Source organism: Dasypus novemcinctus, chromosome 6 (assembly GCF_030445035.2).
Source record: "Dasypus novemcinctus isolate mDasNov1 chromosome 6, mDasNov1.1.hap2, whole genome shotgun sequence".
Taxonomy (NCBI): Eukaryota; Metazoa; Chordata; class Mammalia; order Cingulata; family Dasypodidae; genus Dasypus; species Dasypus novemcinctus.
This window is the reverse complement of record NC_080678.1, coordinates 79,670,448-79,678,076: the sequence shown is the minus strand read 5'-3', so window position 1 is coordinate 79,678,076 and position 7,629 is coordinate 79,670,448. Positions and strand designations below refer to the sequence as shown.

Here is a 7,629-nt window from a genome sequence, read left to right as displayed (position 1 = left end):
AGAAAAAAGAAAAGAAAAGAAAAGAAAAGAAAACCCATATAGAGCCTTAACTATGGAAGAAATGGACTCAGTCATTGAAAATCTACCCAGCTACAAAAATGGCATGTCTATAAGAGTGTCCATAAGATGACACACATTTCAGCTCCTTCCGTGAGACTGAGGGTGACTCATTTGGGAGATGAGGAAGAAGATCCCCGAAGCTTCACAAGCCTGTAAAGAACAGGGACCAAAGAACCATCACAGGGTAAGAGAAGAGCGCCTCTGACTGCATTTTGGATCTTAAAAATATACGCAGCAATTACAATCGATATCGTTTCGTTAAGGACCTCTTGGATTACAGTTCATGTCTGCAGTTTATGTAGAAGATACAATTTATTTAAGTAGCTACAATCAGGATCAATATCTCTATTCTGCCATCTACATAAGGATCCATGGAGCTTTCCAGACAAGATTAGGTATTTAAGGAGATTGAATTAATCAAGAACCCTAATATAAACTATGGATGATAATTAATAATATAATAATAACAATAATGTCTCATTAATTGTAACAAAGGTCCACACCAATGTAAAATATTAAAAATAGTGAAAACTGTGGGAGTGATGGCTAAATGGGAACTCTGTCCTTTCTGCATGATTGTTTGTAAGCTGCTCTAATAAACAAAATTGTAAAAATCATGTAGGATATCCACATGCCAGAAAATCAAGTTGTACCCCTTTCCATAACCAAAAATTAACTACCAATGGACTATAGACCTATATTATTTATAAGTATAAAATTTTTAAAAGAGTGAATCTCCATGACCTTGGCAAAGCCTTCTCAAATACAACACCAAAAGCCTAAGCACAGAAAGAAAAAAATAGATAAATTGGGCACAATCAATTGAAAAACTTTTGTCCTTCAAAGGACAAGAAAGCGAAGAGACATCCCACAGGATGGGAGAAAACATTTGCAAATCATATATCCAATAAGGGTCGAATACTGAGAATAATATAAAAACTACCACAACTCATTAATAAAAATCAAATAACCAAATTAAAAAGTGGACAGAGTAATTGAATAACCATTTCAACAAGGTATGCAAATGGCCGATAAGCACATGAAAAGATGCTCGACATATTAGCCATGGAGACATCCAAATACAAACCACAGAGGGACACCACACAATCGGTGGAAATACTAAAAACTACTAGCTGAACAATTCCAATGGGTGTATCGTGTGGTATGTAATTATATTTCAACGAAGCAGTTTTGAAACCCACGCTGACAGGGCCTGACAGCTGAGAGCCGCGCTCTTGCTGACACTCGTGTCTGAGGAAAAGCTGGGCTGCGAGCGTCTCTCGGGGCTGTTCAGCTCCAGAGGGCAGAGGCCCTCAGGCTCACGAGCCACGGCAGTCGTGGTACACGGAGCTGCCACTGCTCCTGGGGGGCCGCCCCCACCGGCAGCTCCTGGACATGGGCCCCCTGAAACCTGCTGACTGCACATTCCATCAGTCCCTGGAAGGACCCGTGGCGACCCTCACGCCTCACCCGCAACCTCAGGGAGGAGGAAACAGCCCAGAAAGGGGTGAAGCCTCCTACCACAGGCCCACGGCGGGGTTCTGGCGGAGCTGGGGGTGCTGGAACCCGCTCCCTCCACCTCCCTTCTCTCTTCTGTGGATTTTCTCTTTATTTGCGGGGTCCCCCCTCCCTCAGACTGGTCTTCTCAGCACTGTCAGAACTGACCTCCTCGGGCCAGGCCTCCTGGCAGGCCATGGCGGCTGCAGGCTCTGGGAGGCGGGGCCGGTTCTGAGGAGGCAGCTAAGGCCCTGTTCCCGGAAGAGCAGGGGAGACGACGGTGGACACGACCTCGAGGGATGAGCCATCCCGTGGTGTCACACGTGGTCGGTCCTGTGGCTCTTTGTTCCTGTCACAGAGGCAGTTGGAGGATGAGTGTGTGAGAACAGTCCCCACACCTACCCGATGGCCTCACCTCAGGACCAGGACTTTGCCCCCCAAAGTCACCTCCGTGAGTCACTGCACCCAGAGGAACCTCACCCACACTGACCTCAGGCAGGTCCAAGGTCAAGGAGACCCTGGGCCTCTGATCCCACCCAGGCCCTCTCACCAGCGGGTCCCACCTGTGGCGCAGACTCAGGCCAGGGCCCTCGTGAGAGCCACTGTTTTACCTCACAAAGAGGGGCGGCAAGACAGCCCGTCCTGGGGGAGCAGGTTCAGGGTCAGGGCCAGGGCTGAGGTGTAGGAGTGGGCAGGAAGGGGCAGCATGTTCTGATCAAGGTCTGTTTTCTTCCCATGCTGCTCGGGGAGGACGGATGGCCACATTTATGAACACTTGCTGAGGGCCAGGCTCTGCTAAGCCCTTCACAGCTATCACCTCCCGGCCCTCCCAGCAACCATAGGGGCCTGCATCAGTATTAGCCTTGCTTTCAGGTGAGGAAACTGAGGCACAGGGAGGCTTAAGAAACTTGCTGGTCCTGCCCCAAGCCGGGTAGCCTGTGGCCAGCGCCCCTGCTCTCAAGTCAGTCTACACTGACTCTGATGCTTGAGCAAGCCAAAACGGCGCTGTGTGTCAGAAGCAGCCACATGGCCCCTGCTGGCCTGTCGTCACCGTCAGACTGAACCACCAAGTCCTCAGGTCCCTGGCTGCATCCTGAGCACCTCCTGCCTGGCTGGGGGACCCTGGGCCACAAGGTGCTCCACAGAAGAGCCTCTGGCCCTCACATCTTCCTGACAGCTGTCAGCAGGGCCAGATGAAGGAGGTGGTGACAGGGGGGTGCCGGTGGGAGGAGGGGGTGACGAGGACCAACGACCACAGCATGGGGGGCGAGACCGGAAGCAGAAGTGATGACAACGGTGGCCTGGGTGATGAGCTGTGTGGGGAGGCGGCCCAGGGCCACCACCACTGTTCCAGGAGCTTAGGGGGAGAGAGGCGTCTCCAGGAGTTTCTCAGCATAGGACTCCAGGTAAGGAGGGAGAAGGTTGGGGAGGCCGGGAACCCTGGGAAGGGACAGGGGGATGGGTGTAGGGGCTGCTCCTCAGGGGAAGAGCCTGATAATGCAGGACGTGCTGTGTCCTCTGCTATGAGAGAACAGAGTTCCAGACTGTGCGCCGTCAACTTGCTGGGAGGTCTTGAGTCCACTCTGGCCCTCAGTTTCCTCATATATAAAACAAAGTGTCAGAATACACAGTTTCTGAGGTCTCTTCAAATGCTGACAAATAAACCTGAAGACAGACTCCCTGGGAGATATAGGGCAGAGACTGAGGTGCCTGGAACTACCCTGGTTAAGGGCGCTGTGCTGGCTCTCTACATGGAACCATGGGGGACCTCTGAAACACCCTTCCGGGATCCCGTGTTGCCTGGGATTCCACCTATCAAGTCAGTCCTTTGAGTAAAGGCACTGAAGTGCCCAGTGAGAATTCACGGGACCTTCCTTCCCAGCATAATCCCTGACCCAAGGAAGCTGCTCCTTTGGCAGGAGCCGAGGGGGGAAACCTCAGAAAAGCTCAGGGCGCATGGGGCAGAGGGGAAGAGATGGTTCCAGGTGATGAGCAGGCCCGGGTGAGGCGCAGCGCCGCCTCAGAACGAGGAAGCGCCTTCCACCAGCGCTGTTGTCCAGCAGGTGGCCGCAGGTAGCTCCCGTCAGGGCCACAGCCCCACAGGGTTTCTGGGGAACGCTGACAAGGAGGCTTGCATCGGGAGGACCTGGGAAGTCAGCCCCGAGGCCTTAGATCGTGGAGCCCTAGCAAGGGGCTCCTGCTGCTTGTGTGGCCTTGGCACCTCCCTTGCCTCTCTGGCCTATTTGTCCCATGACAGTTGGGCCCAGTCTGTGAGAGGCCCTCCAGCTCTGATATTCATGATGTAAGGTGTGTCAGTCCCTTCCCAGGGCCACACGCCTGACGATCCACAGCTGGGGAGGGGAGCCTCCAGCCTCATCCCTCGCTCACAGCCTCTCTCCACCCAGAACCCAACGCCCGGACCCTGCAGCTCCATGGCCACCCGCCTGCTCCTCCACGCCACCCTCCTCCTGCTGCTGCCCCCACCCGCCCCAGCCCCCTGCCACACTGCCACGCGCTCTGAGTGTCGGCACAACCGCCAGTTTGTGCCTGGTGTGGGGCTGGCCGGCGAGGGTGTGGACGTGACCAGCCTGCGCCGCTCAGGCTCCTTCCCGGTGGACACAGAGCGCTTCCAGCGGCCCGACGGCACCTGCACCCTCTGTGAAAACACCCTGCAGGAGGGCGTTCTCCAACGCCTGCCCCTGGCACTCACCCACTGGCGCACCTTGGACTCTAGCTGCCAGCGCCACGTGGCCAAGGCCAAGGTCAGTTCCACGGAGGGCATGGCCAAAGAAGCAGCCAGGAGCATTAGCAACAACTGGAATGCTGAGCTGGACGTCACCCCCAAGCCGGGCGCCAACGTGCAGGTGTCCATGGCCGGCTCGCACTCCCAGGCAGCCAACTTCGCTGCCCAGAAGACGCACCAAGACCAGTACAGCTTCAGCTCTGACTCGGTGGAGTGTCACTCATACAGGTGAGCTGCTGGGGAGGAAGTGGCGGTGGGGCCTCAGAAAGGTATGGGAAAAAGGAAACCTCAGAGAGTCCTGGAATGGCAGGGTGGGGGCTCCAGGGTCCACTTCCACCAGGAGGAACCCAGAACCCTACTTGCCAGACACGGGGAGAGAGAGTGCCCACGGCCTCCTCCCATCCATGAGAGCTGCGTCTGGAAGTGCCCAGGGAAAAACAAGGGTGGGGTGAGCAAGCCTGGGCCTGAGCGCCCTAACATGGGGCCCCGTTGGCTGGTGAGCGCCCAAGCCCTCCTCCTTCTTGGGCGCCTGGATGGGCGCTCCCACTGCCTGACCTCAGGCAGGTCTCCTCTGCCTGGGCTTCATTCAGTCATTCTACAAACATCTGTCTGCTCTGTGTCAAGCCCTCTGCTGCCGTGGGGAGCAGCAGCGGTCACCAGCCCACTCCTCTCACGGGGCCTGGTGTCTGGGCACCTAGGTCCCTCGTCAGGGAAGTGCATGGTCTCCAAGGACCACCCCATGTCACCCACTCTGATTCCCCTGACCAGGAGCCCAGACTTCCTCCCAGGGAGGCAGGAACCTCTGCCCACGTGGCCCAGAGCAGGAAGGGGCAATGCAGGGCCGCTGAGGAAGGAGCTCCCAAAGCCAGATGGAGGGGAGCAGACTTAGCTCCAGCGGTTGAGCACCAGCTTCCCATGTCCAAGATCCTGGGTTCAATCCCCAGTACTTCCTAAAAACAAACAAAAACAAACAAAAAGCCAATTCTCATGGGGATGTATACATAACTCAGTGTTTGAGCACCTGCTTCCCATGTCTGAGGTCCTGGGTTGACTCTCCGGTGACTCCTGAAAAAAAATAAAATAAAACCAGATGGGTCCCCACAGTACAGCATTATTGCTTTCATAATAAGAAAAGAAAAAAAAAAAAAAAGAGAGAAAACCTACAAAGTGCCCATGTCCCAGAGTTGCCACAGAATGGGATTTCCCCGACTGCTGAGACTCAGAGCTTGGCCATTAGAGCCAGATGTCCTGGGTTCACTTCCTGCTCCTACCACTTACATGGGATGTTGAGCATTCTTGAGGGAGTCATTGAACAGGCTCAATACTACCAATTGCTGGTCCTGGTAAATATTTTTCTTTCCCCTCAGTTTTAGGCTGGTGCACAATCCCCCGCTCCACCCTGATTTCAGGCGGGCTGTTCGGGCTCTGCCCCCCCACTTCAATGCCTCCACCAAGCTCCACTACCTCTGGCTCATCTCCAGCTACGGCACCCACTTCACCCAGGCCGTGCATCTGGGGGGCCGGGCGTGGACCGTCACCGCCCTGCACACCTGCCAGCTGGCCCTGGAAGGGCTCACGGCTGACGAAGTGGGCGACTGCCTGGCCTTCGAGGCAGCGCTCAGCATAGGGGTCACGCCAGCTCCTCGGTACAGTACAAGGAGTGCCAGGAGAAGAAGAAGCAGCACAAGATGACAACCTCCTTCCACCAGGTGTACCGGGAACGCTACTCCGAAGTGGTAGGGGGCGGGCTCGCCTCCATGCACGACCTGCTGTTCGGGAGCCAGGCGGGGCCCGAGCAGTTCTCGGCCTGGGTCAGCTCGCTGCAGGACAGCCCCGGCCTGGTGGACTACAGCCTGCAGCCTCTGCACCTGCTCCTGGACAGCCAGGACCCGCGGCGGGAGGCGCTGAGGTGGGCCGTGAGCAAGTACGTGACGGACAGGGCGCGCTGGAGGGACTGCAGCCGGCCCTGCCCCCTGGGCAAGCAGAAGGACCCCAGGGACCCCTGCCAGTGCGTGTGCCATGGCTCGGCGGTCACCAACCAGGACTGCTGTCCGCAGAGGCGGGGCCTGGCCCGGCTGGAGGTGACCATCTTCCAAGCATGGGGTCTGTGGGGAGACGTGATCACCGCCACGGACGCCTACGTGAAGGTCTTCTTTGGGGGCCAGGAGCGGAGGACGGGCACCGTGTGGAACAACAACAACCCCAGGTGGATGACAGAGATGGACTTTGGGGACGTGCTCCTGGCCTCGGGCGGAGTCCTGAGGGTGCAGGTCTGGGATCAGGACTCTGGCTGGGACGATGACCTCCTTGGCACCTGTGACCAGACCCCACGGTCTGGCACCCATGATGTGAACTGTAGCCTGAACCACGGCCACCTGAAATTCCGCTACCACGCCAAGTGCCTGCCCCACCTGGATGGCGAGACGTGCCTGCAGTACGCCCCCCGAGGGCTGCTGGGGGCACCTCCAGGAAACAGGAGTGGGGCAGTGTGGTGAAGACGTCTTGAGAGACCCGTGCACGCAGGTGGAAGGGATTCTCACGGACAGAGCAGCACCCGTGTTGATATGTTTGTATCCCCATTGGACAGGCAGAAACCTGAGGCTCAGAGATTTTCTAAAATCAAGGTGACTGAATTTACTGTCCAGCCCCAAGTGTCCCTGTCCAAACTGCCTTAGATCTCCAGTATTCTTGAGCTCTGCAAATGAACTGGCGCTGATCCATATCCTGTGGTGCCTGCAGCACAGGTCCCAGCTTAAGCCAGGAGCCAGGCAGGAGACCACCAGGCCATCCCCCCAGGCTGCATTTGTCTTTTAGGATCCTTCTCTTGCAGCCCTTTCTGTCTGGCACATTCATCATTGTATTTCATCTAAGCCCTTCTACTCCTGCTGCTCTGGCTTCTCTCTTCTTTGCTTGCCATACTTGCCTTGCAAACATGTCAAGGGCTGCCTTGACCTGTCTTGCTCTGCACATAGCCCACAGGGGTCAAAAAATATGATGGGGACTATGATGGTGGTGATTGTGGCGAAGGGAAGATGGGACCAAACACAGCCCTAGAAGGAATCGTCTACATTAGCAACCCATACACAACGGGTGAGGTGGCTTGCCCCATGATCATGCAGAGAATGTAAATAATGTTCCCACTTTTGATGGAAACTTGGGCACCCAAATAATTTGCTTTCCTTATAACTCTCAGAAATAGTAGCATACCTTCAATGACAAATGGAAATGAACATTCAGCTCCAGCTGGGAGACAATAGGAAATGGTGAGGACCGTGGTGCTCTACAGAGCACACTTCTGATCTAGAGGGGTGCCTGCAGTTACACTCCAG

The 7,629-nt window shown here is 55.7% G+C and overlaps 1 pseudogene; it reads left to right on the top strand.

Moving 5' to 3' along the window:
* Nucleotides 1-3,109: 3,109 nt before the first annotated feature.
* Nucleotides 3,110-7,179, top strand: LOC101411999 (perforin-1-like; annotated as a pseudogene).
* The last annotated feature ends 450 nt before the right edge of the window (nt 7,180-7,629 follow it).